The sequence below is a fragment of the Rhamphochromis longiceps genome, linkage group LG13 (assembly GCF_057381845.1).
Source record: "Rhamphochromis longiceps isolate RC_006_pf linkage group LG13, R_longiceps_female_GT1.1, whole genome shotgun sequence".
Classification (NCBI taxonomy): Eukaryota; Metazoa; Chordata; class Actinopteri; order Cichliformes; family Cichlidae; genus Rhamphochromis; species Rhamphochromis longiceps.
The window spans coordinates 28,131,533-28,151,245 of NC_140569.1; the positions used below are offsets into that span (position 1 = coordinate 28,131,533).

At 40.2% G+C, this 19,713-nt stretch overlaps 1 protein-coding gene across 3 annotated transcripts in view; it reads right to left on the bottom strand.

Moving 5' to 3' along the window:
* Positions 1 to 19,713, bottom strand: part of inpp5a (inositol polyphosphate-5-phosphatase A) — a 158,365-nt gene that overhangs the window by 114,710 nt on the left and 23,942 nt on the right. The window lies entirely within an intron of this gene.

Consider the following 19,713-nt stretch of genomic DNA (forward strand, 5'->3'; position numbering starts at 1 on the left):
GCTTACTTCTGTTGTCTTAACTATAAACTAAAAGTTTTTCTTTTACAGGCGTGGAAAGATCCCCAACACCAAATTTATTATATGTGTAAAAGATGTAGTGCATGCACTGAGAGGACCCTGCTTTAATCTACTTACAGCATCTTTCTCTCAGGGTCAAAAATCCTGACAGATCATCGACAAACCTCTCGCGCTTCTTCTTTTTCTCACCTCCCTTTGCTCTGCCTCTATCTGTCATTCTCTCTGTCTTCCACTTTAAAAGGCTATTCGCAGACCTGGACTTCATTTGGTTTGTGCAGTGGAAACAGAAACAGGGCCCTGGGCAGTCTACCATTTATGGAGAGATCTCCCTATGTCGATAACTAGGTCTGATGAACGGCTGTGTGTGTGTGTGTGTGTGTGATGTTGAGGAGTTTTTCCTAACAAGACTAGTCTATAATAAGAATACACAAGAGATCTGATGGCTCCGTTGGTATCTGTAACAAAGCCCTAACATATTACAGAAGTAGGTGATGTGAGCTTGGATGGCATGAGGGCTCGGAGAGAGGTTTATATGTGAATAACTGAAATCATATCTACATGCTGTTACCGGGCGAAAAAAAATAAAATAATACAGCTTCTCTTAACTTTGTTCTTACTAAAAATCAAGACACACCAATGCCAACTTCCCAAAACAGCAGCACAGTGACATCTTTTTGTTTTAGATAATAGTTCAACAAAAAGGCTACTATAGTTTAGAAGATCTTCCGCTTAGCATTAAGGCTAGCTAGTCTCTAACAGTGTTTGTTTAATTGATATAGATACACCTGTGTGAACGAGTCACTTTGTGGGGTGCGAGGTAAATATTTTCAGCCTAACAGTTTATCCCATTCATCCAGTACTTAGATAAACAACATCTTCGGCTAACGTGAAGATTTCCCGGCAACTTCACTGTAACTCTGACTGTTACCTGCCAAGAAGCCGTCAGAAAACCACAAATTAACAACCTTTGTATAAACAGGACTGCAGAGGTATTGATAGCAAATAGCTCAACTTAGTCTAGCTATTGCAGACACATTATATGAGAAACACGACACTGAAAGATTCCTGAAAGAGAATTCTGCAACAGCAAAGATGATGGTAGGAGTAGACTTGTGACATGAAGGTTCCCAGGGAACAGTGAGGTTAAGTTTCATTCAAATAATGCTTTAAAATAACTGAATTGAACATACGAGTCTTCAACTTGGCAAACCGCTTCCAGAAAGGCACTGAAGACTTGCTTACAGGTTCCAAGCTAAGCTAACTAACTTGTTTAGCTATTTTACACAGCCATCGTAAGAGAGACATTAACTTCCTCATCTAAGCCATCAGTCACATAGGCTTAGAGACCTGTCAGCAACCCCTAGCAACCTCTGTATTGCAACCTCTGTATTACCAACACCAGTTGGTGAGTGGCTGCAAGATCAACCAAAAAAGGTGCTGGACCTCCATACAAGTTGTGGTTCATGACAGATTGATGCGATCACCCTTCATTTGCATGGAAGATGCAGACTTGTCTGCAAACATTTACTAACTGACCTCAGAGCAGCAGTGAAACAGAGAATGTTCACCTTCAAAGCAAAGTTATTCTTTACCAATTTTTACACTGAAGGCCATCAGTCTCAAGCAAACAAGCTGGCATCTTATCGGGCGACCTCAGCAACCACAGGAAGGTTTTTGATGCACCACTGTATACCTGTTAATAACCAATTTCACCTTGAGACTCCCAGCAACCTCCGCAAACCACCAACCAGTGGGGGAATACACATTTTTTCGTAGCAACCGTGGTCACCACGGGGTCACTAACTGGTGCTTAGGCCTGCATGACTGGGAGTTAGTAATCAATTTCACAGCAATTGCTAACAACCGCAGCAAGCGGTCAGAAATAATTATTTTTCCCTAGAGACCGGTGGTTGCCAGGCAGACATCGACCAGTCTCTTGGGCTTGTGTGACTGGGCTCAAACTTTGAGAAACAAAACCAATAACGCAATGCAAGCAAATAGTTCACTCCAGAAATGGTATGATTTCCTGAATATTTAAGCAAGCAATACACTTGCAAAGTACTAACTGACTAATTACTGGATCAAACGCGTATCCCTGATGACATTTCCAAGGGCACCTAAATGTCTCAGAACTTACTAAGTGTGTGTGTATGTGCACCATCATCCTGGCCTCAGCCAGATCAGACAGAGCATAGGTCTATATAAGGACATGAGCAGTGGACCTTGTCATTAGTCACATGGATGGAGGAAGAGAAAAAGAGAGCAAGGCAGAGACAGCCACAGACGAACAGAAAGGTTCAAATTATTTGCCAGCTTACCATCTTAAGGCTGCTGTGAGGATTAAAACCTTTTTCTCAAGTTCAGATCTCAGTGCCCTTAGGTGACGGCGTCATGCAGTAACATGACAGCTCTTGATGATACGTGCTGATATTTTTGGCTCTTTCCATTGGTTGTTTCTCACAGGACCACTGTTAGCTGCACTTACTGCAATTTCAAAGGTTTCCTGTGTTCACACTCATATCGCTCAGACACTCAGTAACAAAGAGAATGCATCGGCGGTGAATTTAATCTCTCTAAAAAATCTTTCTGAGTGAGGACTTTGCACGTAGGGGTCACCATGGTAATAAGGCAATACAAAGGTACCGCCACCTGATTTATAAAGGAATTTGAAGGCATCTTATTTGGGAAATATAAGTCCTAGATCAACCAGCAACAAGCGCTCGGTCATGTAGATATCCATCCAGAGGTTTTCTAGAGCACTCTGATGTGCAGCAGAGATGTGTGGTGGTTCTGGGGAACAGATGTCTGCCTTGCAAGGACAGCTCAGAGGAGGACCGGTAGTTCCTCGGAGGCCCGAGCCCTGGAGAGAAAGTGGGCTAATAGTAAAAGGAAAGGGAGGACAAACTGAGTCTATATCTGTAGCCTCGGCACTCTGCTGTCCGCCCTCCTTGTATCAAAAGTTAATTTGCAGTTAATTAGAACGTGGGGCTATACAGGCAAAGAGGTAAAAATAAACCCACTCCATCCCCAGCCTCTCCTCCATGTACACCACCTCTTCTTCCACTGGTGCTTTCACTAGCTTAGTTCTCTCCACCTCCTCTGTGTTTTTTGCCCATGCCTCTGTTTTCTCAGTCGATGGCCTACTTTTCAGACAGCGTGGGGAACTAAGAGACTCTGCCTGGGTTTTAAGTGGAAATCACTGTTTAACAGTGTTTTACTTTTTCATAGGTTTGTCAACAGCTAAAACTGTTGAGTGATATAAGTGATAATGGAGCAAAACTGCGTTGGAGCCATGACAAAAGATTGGGCTAAATCTTCTCTACTTCATCACATGAACGCCGTTTGCACTCGAGTGGTACAGATAAAAAAAAAAAAAACAGAAAGGGGACTTTCAGTATGACCGGGTGTACCCTCATTTTCCTTTTCATTTCGATATGAAATCTAAAAACTTGAGGCCTATCGCTTCTTCTTTAAAGTAGGACACTATCACAGTACTTCTTTTGGGCACTGGCTGTAGGCTGAGTATCTTGTGACAAGATATTTGCAGATTGCAAATAACCAATCTTTGAATTGAACAAATACCATGCAAAGCACTCTGGCTGGGCATGCTGATAGGAAATGTGGTGTCACGCTGACATCTGAAAAGTGAAGAGACAAGACAAATTACCGCCCAAACTACAGAACTGTTGACGTCTTCGTCCTTTCACTGTTGACACAATGACATTCCTAAATAAATTAAATTGAAATCACTGACATGTAAAGTAATGAAAGCACTTCTACAAACTTATGTGAAACATTACAAATTTGGACACTTGCTCTCTATGAGATGCTGAAAAGCTGGGGCCAGACTGCTAATGGACGTTCCCTAATTCATGTCACATTGTTTGGGCTTTTTTATAGTGTTTGTGCTCTTCTTATACCCTTACCCAAAATGGAAGAAGCACAAAGCTGACCTTCATGAACCTCCTAGCTCTTTTAGATGTTTCTTCATGCTTTTTTGTCTTTTCTACACAGTGTATCTTCAAAAAAAAATCACTGGGTTTGTCTTAATAATACTGCAAACTCTTTGCTTTACTACTGAAGTGAAACGACACTATTAGAAATAACACTGAACTGGAGTGAATAAAACAGGATACAGCAATCAGAAAACAAACTCAGACTGCACAAGCAAGACAAAAGCAAAAGTATCGGCATGACTAGACCCCACCAGATGTTTTTTGGTGAGTGCGTGTTTCCACTGAAGTGATGCTGACCTAAATAAATAAAAAGGGCGGCTGCACTAAAAAATAAAACTAAAATAAAATGCTTGCATTTCTCTACCAAAAGCTGCAAGGTGTATCGTTTTGCAGAAATTGAAGGGTAAAGTGTGGTGATCTCTACTCACAGGAAGTGGTTAATCAGAGGGGAGGCTAACTCACTCTAAATCATGCTGACAAAGACTTACAGTATACTAGCAGGAATGTCATCAGCATGTAATATATACATTGACTGTGGCCACACCGCTCTTGCATTGGTACTTATGGATTTGTTAAAACGGTAACATGAAGCTCTGCTGTTGTAGCAAAGGTCACGGCCTTCAGTCTTCTACAGAATCTTGGGGATCGTCACCTGAAACATGCCCGTACACACACACACACACACACACACAGACACACACGCATTCTTTGGCTAGAATTAACCAGCACAGCTCCATATAAAAGCAGGCTGTTTAAACTGCAACTGTGGGGAAATTACGTCAAGGCCGGTCCAGTTAGACCCCCATGGTGATCTGCTGGGAACACATGGTCACCACATGAGTTTCCTCCTTCACAGCCCACTCTTTACACTCCCAGTAATCCCTGTGATGTTTTCTCTTGGCCTCATTTTCAGCCGCAGTGTTATTATTTTCATTAAGGCCTACTGAATACTAAGTTTGGCCAAGCTCGTGGCTCAGCTGTCTGTTATTTCCTGCCTCATCCTTCTCAACAGTTGCCAACCCCAATAGGCTCTGACTTTCTACAACCAGACTGGCATGGGGGGAAGAAAACAGCAATTTAAAAAAAGGATCTTCTCTCTGTTGCTTGCAACCTATGTAATTGAAAAGAAGAGAGCGAAGATGAGGAGTCTTAAAAAAGCAACGGTTGCTTGGTTACACCTGGCACTAATACCAGACACGCACAGGTCTACCACAGAAAAAAACAAAACACGGGAGGTACAACTTACAAACCAAGGAACAGTATGACTCTTTACAGCTTTGCTTGTAACACAAATACACATAAACCTCAACTAAATATATGGACTGTCAGTCAAAAACGATTCACTAAAAGGGTCTACTTTTCACTTCGTTTTGCAACAACACTCCCTTAATGAGAGCAGTTATCTGCCCAAGCCAGAGGTCTAAATGACCATCAGTTTGAGGGCCTCATCACTGACCAAGACATTACCTTTGCCCTGCTACATTACGGCAACAGTCGTAATTCACTTTAAGTTCAGTGGAAACCAAGAAACCGCATGTATAGCTTACTTCCTAAACTTTCATCTAAAAGTCAAGCTTTTACAACACAAGCACAGAGTTTCACAACATTACAGCTTCCTTAACGCTCACCCCAGAGTGCTGGCACAAACAGCGTCTCTGCTTCTTACCTTCACAGCACTGAACAATCAGCATGCTAATTTATGTTAGGATACCGTAACCCAAGTACACTTACCTATAACTTTATCATGATATAAAGTATAGCCACAATACAGATGCAACAGTCATCAACATTTACCATGCGCATGCATCAATGGAATAAGACTATTGGCCAGTACGTTTGATGTTTCTCTGTTGATTGGTCTTTTTAGGAGGAGAGGCAGAACAAAGATGGTGGTCTCCCTTAAATTTCTATTCAGGATTCATTCTTATATATGAATATGTCTGCTGACTTGATGATGAAACTGCTGTTTTAAAATAAAAAGACATTTTACACTGTATTGTTAATGGATTGGTAACATAAAAAAATCCAAATTATTACTAGTGTGCAGTGGTCAAATTAGGTGTTATGTGGTCACAACTATTGAAAAAAATTAACACTATAAGAAAGATAGTCCTAAGATAAGATAATCAAGTGTGTTTGTGTACAGTATAAAGAAAATTGTCAGGAACACCACTCATCCAGCTGTATAGCAGTCTGTGAGGCTCTGAAAGAGCTCTGTCAACCTGATTATCAGCTTCTTTCCTCCATGTGCTTCAAGCTCAGAGCTGCAAATACGTGGGAATCGACCATGCAGGGAAGCTCTAGGCAGAGATGCTACTGAAGTGCAACAAGGGATGTGTAGGATCTACCAACGAAACCTCGGTGTCTCATTCTGTCTCTTGCAATCCCATAAAATACAAAAACTGCACAACTGAAATGCAGAAACAAGCTTTTACAGTGCAGATGCTCCATTGTAGCAAATCAGTACTTTTTCTGAAATCCTCTGGTCTAAGATACAGTCGCCTGCCATTCTCACGGGGTTTTTCCAGAACTTTAGTCTTTCATAAAATTGACATTTTCAAGGGCGCAATCAACCATCCGTGTCCCATTTGAGTCAACAAACCATGAATGAGTCAATGATAAGAAGGAATGGATCCCTTTTTTGCAGATTATAACCACCTAATTTGCCATGCAAAATAAATGAATGAATAAATCAGTGACAGATTTTACTACCATGAAGGCTGCAGCAAACAACCGCAGCTCACAGAAACAAATGCTCTTCAAAGAGAATCAATTCTCCACTTTGATATGTCTTATTACCTAAATGAACTACAGCATGCGTAAGTTCCTAGGAACAGGGTTTCATTTCCTTCTATCCAAAGCAAATGACCCAATTAATAACCACAGAAAGTTAAGATGTGCATCAGTGGGCAAGAAGAGAGGCCTCTCACGTCAAAGCCTTGTTTTTTCCAACCCTTGTGGCAAGGCTCGTTGTGCATTGGCAGCTTGTATGCGAGTGTTGACAGGCTGCTTAAAAGGAGGTTATTGGCTTTCAGGGGAGCAGGCCGCTCACTAAAAATACCCTGCTAGATGGAGGCCCTTGACTGATCGAGGGGATCTGAGGAAGCAGAGCGAGAATCAGCAGGGGAATCTGCCGATTGGCTGGCCTCGCATCCTTCAACAGTCTGCAGGCGATGTCACACTCCCGAACAACTCTCCTTCGTGGGAGCTCTGTGGAGGCCCGATGACGCAAAGGCGTGTCCCCTCAGTATTTTATATGACACCACATCAAAGAAGCTCATTATGGAACTAATTAGAGCAAACCCACACTGAAATGTTAAATTAGATCGTGGGCCGGCTCTAGAGAGACGCCTTCATCCTTTGAGATGAGAAGGTATGGAAGTACAGTGCAGGTACAGAGGAAGGAAACGCGTCAGCCTCAACTGGCGTTTTGTATCAGCGCCGGGCTGCTCATAATTGATTAATTGATGACGCATGCAGAATCTGAACTCTTCAATTCTTTTCAGATCACACAGCTACTTTATTTGCGTCATTCTTGTGTACAAACAAGCACAACACTATGAATGGCTTTGACTGTGCTGCGTTTCCACTTGAACTCTCTTCTTTCTCTCTCTAAAGGCAAGGTTTCACCCAAATGTGCAAATTTAAGCTACATTTACGGATAATTTGCTAAAGGCAAATTCACGTGCAACTCAGTGTTGTCACACAAACATAAACTTCTGGACGTATCAGCTCTCTTACTGACTGCAGTTAAAACACTGTAGAATAGGAGGGAGCAAAATCAAGAGTGAAATCTCAAATTTCTAAAACACGATACATCGGAATAAGCCATCTTATGTGCTGATGTGACATTTGACAGATATGCAGGCATTATCTGCACCATCCATGTCTTTTGCATCTTTTGCACCCTGGGATGGAGACTAGTATGAAGAACGGGGATGCCACAAGAACAGTAATACATTTTGATTTCAAAATTCCTAAAACAAGACTGTACTTGGTTTCTTAGTACTGTAGGCACAACAGGCAGCACATGTACCGGGGTAGTTCTTCCAGAACTGACAGGGGCAGCACATGCCTACAACTATTCTTCTTCTTCTGTGGTGAAAAAGAAAAAGAAGGCCACCCACAAGCACAGGAAAAACTACATATGGAAGATATTTACAGTAGTTTCAACCACAACTCATTGATAAGAAAGCCAGTAAGAGTCGTTACGGTAGTACTTTGCATTGTTATCCTGAAACACATCAGAATTGTGTTGGAGACAGCCGGCAATGCCGTTGTGAAGTCAGCTATGCTCAGTAGGCTTAAACGCTTGCAATGGTTGGTGTTATATAAATGTTTACTCTTATATAACAAATTAGTAACGTTCACAGGTTACTAAACAACCATCCTAACATTTAAGTGTGCGTCGTCAACACACACTAAAACAACACGTTCACATTTTAAACTTCAGCTTACCCATGTCAGTTATTTCAAATATTTTTTATGAAAGAGTTTATATTTACATACATGGGAGAATCTTTTTTTTTCAGGTCTTGAGAATCGTAATTTCTGATATGATGACATTCATAATGAAGAACAACTGGACTTATTTCAGGGGGGTTTTGCCTCTCTTGTCCCTTAAAGTTTGGACATTCGTGGATGACGCTTTTAGAAGCTTTTAAAAACCTTATTTTGGAGAAAAATCTAAAACATATGTTTTTTAATCAGATGTGTCTGGTGTCCCACCTGTACACTGACCTTTAAAATAAATGAAGATTAGATCCTGAGTGGCTTTTCCTCTTCATCTCTTAAAAAATTTAATTTTATTTCATTGATTTATCTGCACTGGATTTTCACGATGACTTGCACTGAGAACAAAAGCTTGACTAAGAGCTCTACTTTTATATTTCTGAAAGTTTTGTCTGATTATCTTTTTCATTTAGAAAGCATTCACTGGCACTATGATGTTTGTTTCTGTTTAGTTGTTATTTGATCTTAAGCTGTCATTAAACTCTATTTTCTTCTGGATAAATTCCAGCCCACCTTGACCCTAAATAGAAACAATCCAATACAGAGGATGACTGAATAATTGAATAATTTCATCACTGCTATGAAAATATTCTGGAGAAAGCATATTTTATTGTATTTGTGGGGGGGGAAAGATGAGATGATGAGGGTGACTTCTGCAACCTTAGTTAGGGATACGTAAACTGCTATTAGAGTATTGATGCAAATGTACACACATCCACCCATTTTAGTGTGAATCGACATTATAATCAGCTGGGATTTGTCTAGATCAAATGTCATTAGAAAACAGGAAATTACAGCACTCAGGGCAACCACCATGTGGTTGGAAAGTCTTTTCCCCACTGCCTGAGAGCATAGCGCACAGTAACAATACCATTCAACAGCACACACACCTAGGTTGAAGAATACAGTCTGCTGAGTGTGACTGCACAGCAAACACTCAGACGTAGGTGTGTGTGACGCCCACAAGTGTATGGTCACAATTGTAATTTTCTTGTGAATTGTTTTTGATGTAAAAGACCTGATTTTATGGTGGTATTGCACTTTTCATTTAGCGTTATGGACAATGTAATTGCGTGGCATTGCCACAAGGGGGAGATAGTGGTGAGTGCGATAGGCCGTTGCAACGCGTCTCTGCCTCAGACGAGGAAGAGCCTGCAGACCGAACGCAACTGATGTCTCCTGTCTCTGCTTTTCTGTTAAAAAAACAGGTCAGTAGTTCAAGTTTGCACACCGCAATGTACATATAAAGGCAAGAAACCTTTTTCTGTCTTAGTTTAAAGACCGCAAATGTTGTGAGAGAGTGTGTTTTCACCGATTGAGAGAAAGCTAACTATACCGCCATTTGTAATGGCAGCCGCCATTTCACTCGTAGTCTAAATAGGCAGCTGGTCTTATTACCTGTTTTATTTTGTGACAAATGGAGCTCTTAGACACTTCTTTTATCCTGGCATTATTGGAAGTTACAGTTGAATAGGACCTACCCAGTTCTTATGTGTCAAATGTAAATAGTCTGATGTATACTGTTTGTGGATGATTGTGAACTGTTTGTGAGCAATGGAAGAATATTTTTGTTTATTGGTTACAAATGTAATATATTGTTTGAATCTGTTAAAGTATAAGAAAAGTATAAAGGTGACATAAGCGGGTTAATTGCAGTGTTAGTGGTGCTGCACAGAAATGTTTTTGATGCTGAACAGCAGCAAAATTGGTTACAGATTTATTGTAAATAAGGACGTTCATATACAATGATTATTTTGTAAGTTTATTCTTGTGAGAGTGCAAGGTAACCAAAAAGGTTTGAGCTATGGACCTAATTGAATGTTTGTGTTGTTAAAAGCGAAATGTGTGTGTCTAAATGAAAAGAAAAGGACGTTGTTAAACTCTGTTAATAAATGAGACGAGGAAGAGCCTGCAGACCGAACGCAACTGATGTCTCCTGTCTCTGCTTTTCTGTTAAAAAAAACAGTTTAAAAACAGACCCCATCGAAGGCTTGTAACATGTGTAAAATCTCTGCATGCAATGCAGACTACAGCATGGACCTTATACCGTATGAACCATATTAGCTTTCCATTTCCTTTAATAAATGATTTAGTCTTCACTGTAAAGAGGAAAAAAAAAATCAAGGACATTTTAATTGCCCTGAAAAAAGCTTTTTGCTGTATAACTCTCAGGTGCCGCAGAAGGTGTCAGAGCAGAAATCTGACAGAGCTCTGCTACGATCTAAATAGTGTGAGCTCTCCCACTCACACCTCTGCCATGTGTTACTCAACACATACAGTAAACTCCCTTGAACAATGTGATCTATGCAGCTACTGGATGCCACTTGAATACCTCTTTATTGAGAAGTGACAAACAATAACCTTGAATGAACTGTAATTTTCCCAAGAAAACACAAATGAAAGAGCTGTGTGATTCAGCATTGTGTCAAGTGTGTGATTCATACTTGTATCCACTTGAAAGGTTGGTCAGTGTCATATTAAAGATTCAATTATATACTTATAGGTTGTAATTTGAATACGCTTTGGTTCTATAATCACAAATTACAAGAATTAATTACACAAGCTTTGCAATGTGTCTTTAATAAATTAAACCACCTCAGGATTATTTAAAACAAAGACATCCCAAGAATAAAAAGCAACCAAAGCGACATTATACACAACTATCATAATAAATGCTTTTGGTGGATTCATAGTTAACCTGTTTGCCTTGTTTGCAAATGCTCCCTGGTTCGGTACAAAGAGGATACCCAAACCCACCCGCAGCGGGTCACAAGTTAATTTACTCCTAGAGCTCCTCCCAGTTCTTGGTAAATGGCAGGGTTGCATCAGGAAAGGTATCTGATGTTAAATCTGTGCCAAATCAAATGCTTCTTTCTGCTGTGGCGACAGTGTGGGTAATAAGATGAACCTTCCTATTTCAAAATAATTATTATAGAAATGTTTTTTATTTCTGCGTTTATACAGCCAAAGTAATCATATGTGTTTGAAGGTTTGGCTTGTTTATCACACACACAAAAAAACCCTTATAATAACCAGCTTGTCAAGAAGCCACTTACAGTGACACTCCAAACAGAATTTATCTGTCACTCTCCCACTAACGTGAGAGGTGGAGTGTAAACAGTTTGCAGTTTTCTCCTTAAGTCTTGGCTGTGTGCTTAGACTGGCCATTTCACAGTCTAAAGTCATTCAGTCAATTAACACACTACTGGTACTCAATCAGTTCTCAGTATTGTCCCAGAAATTCATATTTTCCCAACATTTTAGTAAACTAAACAATATTTTTGTCTCAATACTTGTGCACAAACACGTTAGGCTAACATGGAAGCCAAAGATAAAGAAAACTCAAAGTTCAAAACGAATATTTCAGATTATATTAAATATGTTAAACCGGTTTCCTTCACCATGGAAGCATAAAGCACAACACCGAGTCTGAGCGCGCTCTCTTTAAACCCATCCTTCATGCCAGCCTAAAGTAGAAATACAGTATAGCTTTCTAATAGTTGTTAGCGATACAAAACAATTATGTTAGGCCATTTTAGCTGAGTGCATAAGCTTTTATTTCTTTCCACAATGATCTTAACAGCCCAAGGGAATCTATGACTCATAAAATGTGTTCCAGGAAAGCCTGTTTCTATGTGTGTGCTTGTTTATAAAAGAAGTGTGGCAGAATAACAGGGAAATACAGTTAGTGATCACAGAGAGGGAGGAAGGGCGTGTCTGCTGCTTTAGATGCTACCCAGACCCACTGCACTGTAATTTCGAGTCACCAGCGAGCAAAGATAAAGACTATCCACACGATGAAGGCCTGCTGTGTTTATCTCTTTGGCTTCTTCACTTTCAGCCACCAGTGATTAGAGCTGAAAGCGACTGATGCTCAAACAGCATCTGATACTGACCTCATAAAGAATAACAATGAACAATAAACTCCCACCAACTACTTTTTCTGGACTTTAAATCTTTGACTGCTTTAATCTTGGGTGGTGTGCCATATGTTTAGCTTTCTTTGGACCTAATAAAAAAATAAAAACGCCATTACCTATAAAGATAAGAAGCTTTTTACATCACAGCCAAGGTGCGCCTAAGGGTTAGCCCTGGCGTTCCGTGCATATACTGAGAAACAAAGGTCAGCATGTTATTTTCATACAAGGCTAAAATCTGTTATTTACAGGCTTTTCGTTATTTTCTCTCATATATATATACTGCTCCAGTGGTGGATGATCATATCAAACATGGTTTATATTTCAAATGAGGAGATTCAGGACTTAAATAACATGCAAAGTACACAAAATACTTTCCATGTTATTTAACTAAAAAAGTACAGGCTTCATCTTTTCTTTTAAACCATATTCTAACCATTCATTAGAAATGACTTCCATCCTTCTTGGATGTCATCTCTTTCATCCCACAGATGATAGAGAAGGTTTCAAAAAATGCTTTAAGTTTCTCATTTTTTTGCTGACAGATCAGCTGCTTCTTGTCCTCTACTTGTCTTCTTCTTTTTTTCTTAAGGTCTGTTAGTCCTATATATATTTTTATATAACTTACAGTGTAAAAAAAATGGCTGCTCTCTTACAACATCGTCACCACTTTCTCCATTTCACCTTGAGGTAAACATTCCTGATGCAGAGAAGTGGGGACGTGGCAGTGTGGGGATAGTATACAGATCGCACAAACAGATTCAGAATGATTCAGTTTCACCAACAAACACACGGTACTAAGAAGAAGAAAACTGAACGGGGCGTGTTTAGTTATATCACATGATTTCTTTTCATATTTATATATTTTTGAACTATGAATCATCCAAAGCTATTCTAATAGAGCCGAAAACAATGATATATTACAATTCAATTCAGTTTTATCAATATAGCGCCAAACCACAACAACCTCGCGTTTAGGTGCTTTATATTGTAAGGTGAAGACCCTACAATAACACAGGACCCTAATATAATACAAACAATACACTGCAAATGAGCAAAATGTGTTGACTTTTCTTATTTTAAGTGTAAAGTAAATGACACACTACATAGGAAATCTGTCTTTCACAGCAAAATTCCTCCCAATGGGAATGACAGAGGACTGATTCCACCGTTAACGACATTTCGTTCTTTCAGAATCTTTTTCCAGACTTTTTAAACGTCACAAAACCAATAAAAAATAATAATAAAACCACCGCAACTAAATTAGTTCATAAAGCAAAATGACAGTGATTCTAATTCAAATAGGTCAAATATCCACATCAGCTGCTCCAGGGTCTATAAGAGAAGGTCTAATATTTCTTTTTCCTTTTCCGAGAGAGAACTCATTAGTAGGGCGAGGCTGTGGTCGTGCTAGAAAGCATCCACATCTGAAAGTAACCTCTCTGGAAAAGAAATAAAAACTTTAACAAGCACCAGACACTTTCCTGGAGAATCAAACAACGTTCCACATGGCATCAATAATTGATAGATCTAATAAAACACGGCACAGGCCTGGTTACTGTCTCTCTAAGTAGAATATCTTCTCCCCTCAAACAATAGCCTCAAGCAAAAGGCTATTGTTTGAAGGAAGGGGATGAAATAAACGTACTGAGTTGAGTATTTCTGGACAAACAATGGAGTGCTGAAGTCACTAAGTTCGAACTGGAAGGAATTCTTATTGTTTGAGGTACAAAAAATTAATTCCACTGGATTTAAAAGCTAAGGCAGAGTTCCTGCTGGAGTAATTCAACAGAAGGAGTACAGAAGGTAGCTAAACTCCATAATAAGTCACATTATCAGGGAAATATATACATTCAGAATATTTATGATGCACATTATCATGCCGCTGTTCCAAAAATAACTTTTTCCCAAGATCGTTTTGGAGTCTTTAAAATGCCGCATACGAAACATATCCACTCCTCTTGATTCTCTGCTTATTTATTATTCCACTACACTGCCATTATTCATAAAATGTTGATGTGAAGAACACTAACTTGTCATCTTAGAAAAGTTATTTCAGCATTTCGAGGTCAGAGTTCAGTCGAACTGAGGTTTTTGGCACAACTTCATGTGTTTTTATGAAGAAAAGCCTTGAAAGGTCAGAGCTCCAGCACCACATTCATCGGGATTCTAATGAAGACATCTGGAGAAAACGTGTCAGCTTCATCGTGCTTTTTTTTCCTGAAAGCTCCAACAGTTGCATAAGTATTAACTTCCAGGAGTGCTTATTTTAGATACAGACACGTGTGACCAGGAGCAGGAAATCCCTGACAGCCTTAAAAATCCAGAACTGTGCCACTGGGGACACACTAATCATGATCGAATTACGCGTTTGCCTGGTCAGGCTGGAATTTACGCTCTGACGAAATCTCAAAAATTAAGGAGGCAAATGTGTAGGGTTGCAATGACTGCTCACTTCGTCAACAAAAGAGATATTACTTGACTGACTTTTGATTGGTCAGCTGGGGAAGAAGAAAAAAAAAGCAGGAAGTGGTGACACGCAGTCACTCACGGACAGATCTTATAGTTTGCACCACTTCTCCATGCTGTCACTGTAGGTCCGGTATCTTTAGGATTCAGACGTGGAGTTTACCTGTCGATATTCTGGGCCAATTTAAATGTTTAACATGATAATGTTGTTGTTGTTTTCTTTTGTTTTTCTTTATTATTTTTGCTGTTGTTTACCTTTTTTAGCAGAAAAATATTTAATCACTCATTTTTGACTCATCACCACTCTGTCAACATTGAATGACAATGTAACTGTCCACAGGCGATTAATGGTTCAGCATATAACACTAGAAACATTAGTTGGACCGACTAAGACTTTTAACCCTCTGAGCACTAACTTATCATTAAATTTAACCATAACCAATGCTATCATGTCATTTTTGTTCTTTTTTTGAAAAATGTCTTGGTAAAAAGGTAGCAAAGAAAAACACTAACTTGACATGAATGAAAATCTATTTATTTTCTTTCCATAGAAGTACCTTTTCCTTGTCACCAAAAAAAATTTGGGTTAGGGTTGGAGTTTGAGGTTAGGGTTAACAGACCTCAGAAGGTTAAAGCTCAACCTCAAACACTGGCACACTACCACAGCTGGCTTTACCTTATCTGCAGACGTCTGAAGACACAGCCCAAAGCCACCTTTCGATTACCCAGGGCGATCACCATTATTAAGAGATCCAAGTTTATCATTTAATATTAACGAACAAAGACACCAGTAAGCATGGAATGTAACTACACCATTTCTCATTTCTGTCTATCATAATTCAAAGCATATCAAAGAACTGATGAGATCTATAGTGCACTTTAAACAACAAGGATCCAGTCTGCAAAAAAAGGCCATACTTAGAAATACATGCATAATTCAGCAACGGAAGAAAGAGAGATGGCAAGAATTAGGCTGTCACAGATTCATCATGAAAAAGAAACCCGCTCTACTTTCCTGATCTTTGAAAAGTCACTCGCATGGTTGCTACCTCTAGAGGCATCCGTGCATAAATGTTTGATGAGGAAGGAGAGTGCTTTTTTCCCCTTTTTTCTGTCTTCCAGCTGTGTGCACATGTTCATGTGAAAAGGGTAAAAGTCAAAGATTGATTTGGATATCGATCCTGGACGTTGTGCCTGGGTGTCAGGAACCATTACTGCTATTGATTCAGTGAAACTAACTAAAGAGAGAATTTTGGTGTTGACGCTGAGAGCTGGAAAAAAATGAAAAATTAAAAGACAGACAAATGCCACAGCACAGCACTACCTCATCAAACCCTTTAGTTTCTTTAGACCGATAACTCTGTATTAGCTAAATACAGATGTCATTTCATCCCTTGTAAGCAAGATCGATAATTTGACCTGTGCGTGTTTATGTACACTGCATTGCCAGGGTGTAGCACAGTAGTTTATTGCACATGAAGTCTTCTTTAAACATCCACAAGATTCCTAATCAAACAAATAAAATTAAAGATTATCTACCCAAGTTACAGCTCAGCATATCTCCAGAGTATTTGGAGGCTTTGGCTGCTGGAAATACAAACTCAAACCAGTAAAATTGTGACAAGAAATAAAACTATTTTTTAAACTCCTGCCCTGAAAATGCCACGACCCACATTTTAATCCTGAATTAGTATCTTTATGTCAGTTTTATGGCAAAAAAAAAGGCTCAGCAGATAAGCACCAGGAATGTGATTATAATCTCTGGCTTAGAGGGGAGAAAAGAGGACATAATGGTCCTGTAATCCATTTCTGTGTGAGGATAGCATGCGATTACAATTAGAACAGGCACGACCCTGTCAGCGGGCTGTGTGCAGAGCGTGTGATCACATTCTGAGGTGTCACACAAATTAACCAATGATTTTGTTGTTAAGTGAAGTCATTATGTAAACGTCTCTAGAAGGGAAGCAACAGGAAATGGTTAGGAGTAGGTGGAGGAGGAGAGAGAGAAAACAATGTCTATAGTACAAATTGCGTTTCCTTCAGGTGGCGGGCTATACACTTCTACTTCCTGTACAAGATTTGCCCTTTTCCGCTGATACTGTAACTGTACTGCTGCTCTCTTCTTCTGCCTCTGCCGGGTCAGACCATCTCCGGATCACCTGTCTCATAGCTGTTTTTTTCCTTACTGCAAATGCTGTCCTCTGCCTTCTTGGGTTGCCTTTTTTTTTCTTTTCTTTTTTTTCTTAGCGTTTCCCTCTCTGTTCTTATCTCGTGGCGCTCTCCTGCACGCAGCATCCTGTTTGCACTGGGGCAGGACAAACATTGTCTCTGTGTGACGCCGAAGACATTTCACAGGCTATCACGTTTTCAGCATGGGCCCGATATCTCTATAATTGGGTTCTTCCTGCTGGGAGTGTGTGAGAGAGAGAGACAGAGAGAGCGAGAGAGAGTGAGGAAAGGGAAAAAAAGGAAGGGGAGGGAAAAAGAGTGAGCAACTGGCAAGAGAGGGGAGCTCGGAAGGGTCATTTTCCATTTCCACCAGGACCCCATTAAAATGTCTCAGACGCCCACAACAATCCTTTCTGTCACTGTATACTATCTAGAGCAGAAAGATCAACATGGAGATCCGTGTCATACAAAAATAGGTTAAATCCATCACAGTTCGTCAGGCAAAGCCCAAAATGGGACACAGCAGACTCTCCCCCGCTCTTTCGACAAAAAACAAGTCCAAAATATGTCCAAATGAAGACTGTACCTCCCGAGCAGTCCTCTCATTTAAGCAGCTCCTCTGGGCACTGATCTTCACCCGGTGCCAGAAAACCAAACTTCCAAAATAAACAGCAGAGAGGGATCTGGGTTTCCACAACACAGCGCCTGGGCCCAGACCTCAACCAGACCCAGTGAATGAGTCACGCGTCAGAAACACCACAACAGTTCTCAGTGGTTAAAACCCAGGCCAGACAATGATTTTGGACACACGACACACTTGTTAAAGATGTTTGACCATCTGTTAACAGAGCTGAAACGCATGTTTCTGAAACCTGTGTTAGGATATGGGTGGTGGTGAATAACAGTGTTCTCCACTGCCCTCTAATTGAACTGTATTCTCCTTTAGTTTCACCTCTTCTGACTTCCTGAATTTCATATTCTCTGTGGCCCCTCCCGTTGATATTTTAAGAGGTTTCCATTCGCCTTCAACATCACAGAGTGAACTGCTGACACCCTAGAGGGATCGCCCCTCTTATGGGCCCTCAGTTGGATACACTCAAAACACATGATCTGTTATTTATCTAAGCCCATCCCTGGGTGAGGTGCCTGCAAGGAAGGTTCATAAAATTCACTTTATTATTTCTTCTTCTTTTTTTGTTGGAAATTAGTGGTAACAGTTTATATGACACAATTTGTTTCATAATTCAATTTCAAAACTTTCTTCTGAACTGACATGACAGAGGAGATGTTGGGAAAGTCATGAGGTTAGCCTACATTGAAAAGAATATTTTAAGTGTGTCATACATGTGGCAGCTTGAGGACTTAATAACTTTTTTTAGAGGTCATTTGAAAAACAGGATGAGATGGGAAAGTAAGAAAAGAGAAGGTAAGCATCTTTGCCCAGTTACGAAACTCTCGTGATGAAGAAAAGTCCTGCCATGAAAGCAAGGGCACTGTTGTGCAGAAGAATGTAAGGCCTCGCTCATTTGGGCTTTTCACACACATTTTTACATGCAGAGTCAACTCACACGTGGCTTGAGTTTTGACACAAGGTCAACTGTAAAAATATAAACTTATCTCCATCTCTGTTAAGCTTTTTCAGTGTACTGCAAACCCAGTGGCCTACCAAACCTGAGCTGGAAGCTGGAAAAAAACAATAGTGACATTATGAATACTAATAAGTTGTTTAGTATATATCTGTAATTACAGTGAAAATTTAACATTGGCTTAATCATATAATGTACTGTATATGAACAAGGTTAAGCATTGTCTGGTGCTGTCTTGCTGGAATAGCCTACATTACAATCTGTAGGTCTGCTTTCACCTGCAACATTGTATCTGCACTAGAGTTACAATGAGAGCCTCACATAGGCATTTCCACGGTACTGTTTATATTTGGTTTAGCATACCAGCATCCAGATTAACGACGAAACAACTAGTAGCTCAGTGTTCCACCAGGAAGGCACCAGGCCCCCGACATGGTGTTGTCTTCACGCCTACTGGCTGAAGAACCTGACTGCACTCCATGAGTGTCTGGCAGTACAAATGAACCAGCTGCCAGTCGATGAGGGACACCCACAATGGCTAACCGGAGGCCGGACAGTCGACAAAGACCCTCTGAAGGTTCACCAACCAACTACCGGCTAATAACCTGCCTCAGTACCACATGGAAGCTCCTGTCAGGCATTATGGCGGCTAACATGGACCGGCACATACATGAGTGGGGCACAGAAAGGAATTGGCAAGTATACCAGAGGCACAAAACACCAGCTACTGGTAGACGGGGTGCATGTGTGTGGATATATTTATTTAGCTATTTGCTAAATGTATCAGTATTCTAATATATGTTCTAACGTAGCTGACAGAATCAGTCTATAAAGCCTCCAATCCTTCCTGTTATTCACATATCGTGTTCAGACAGAAGGAGCTGTTTTAAGGAGTGAGAAAAGGATAATGAGGTTCTGAGTGAAATCGGTGTTCCGCAATCAACTTAAAATATAACATTTCAAATAGTAAAAAACCAAAATCAGTAGCTTTAAAGAAGATATTGAGGGGTACCATGACAAAAAAAAAATCAATGTATGTAAAACACTGCTGCAACAGCCAAATAGAGTTTGGTGGGCATTAATATG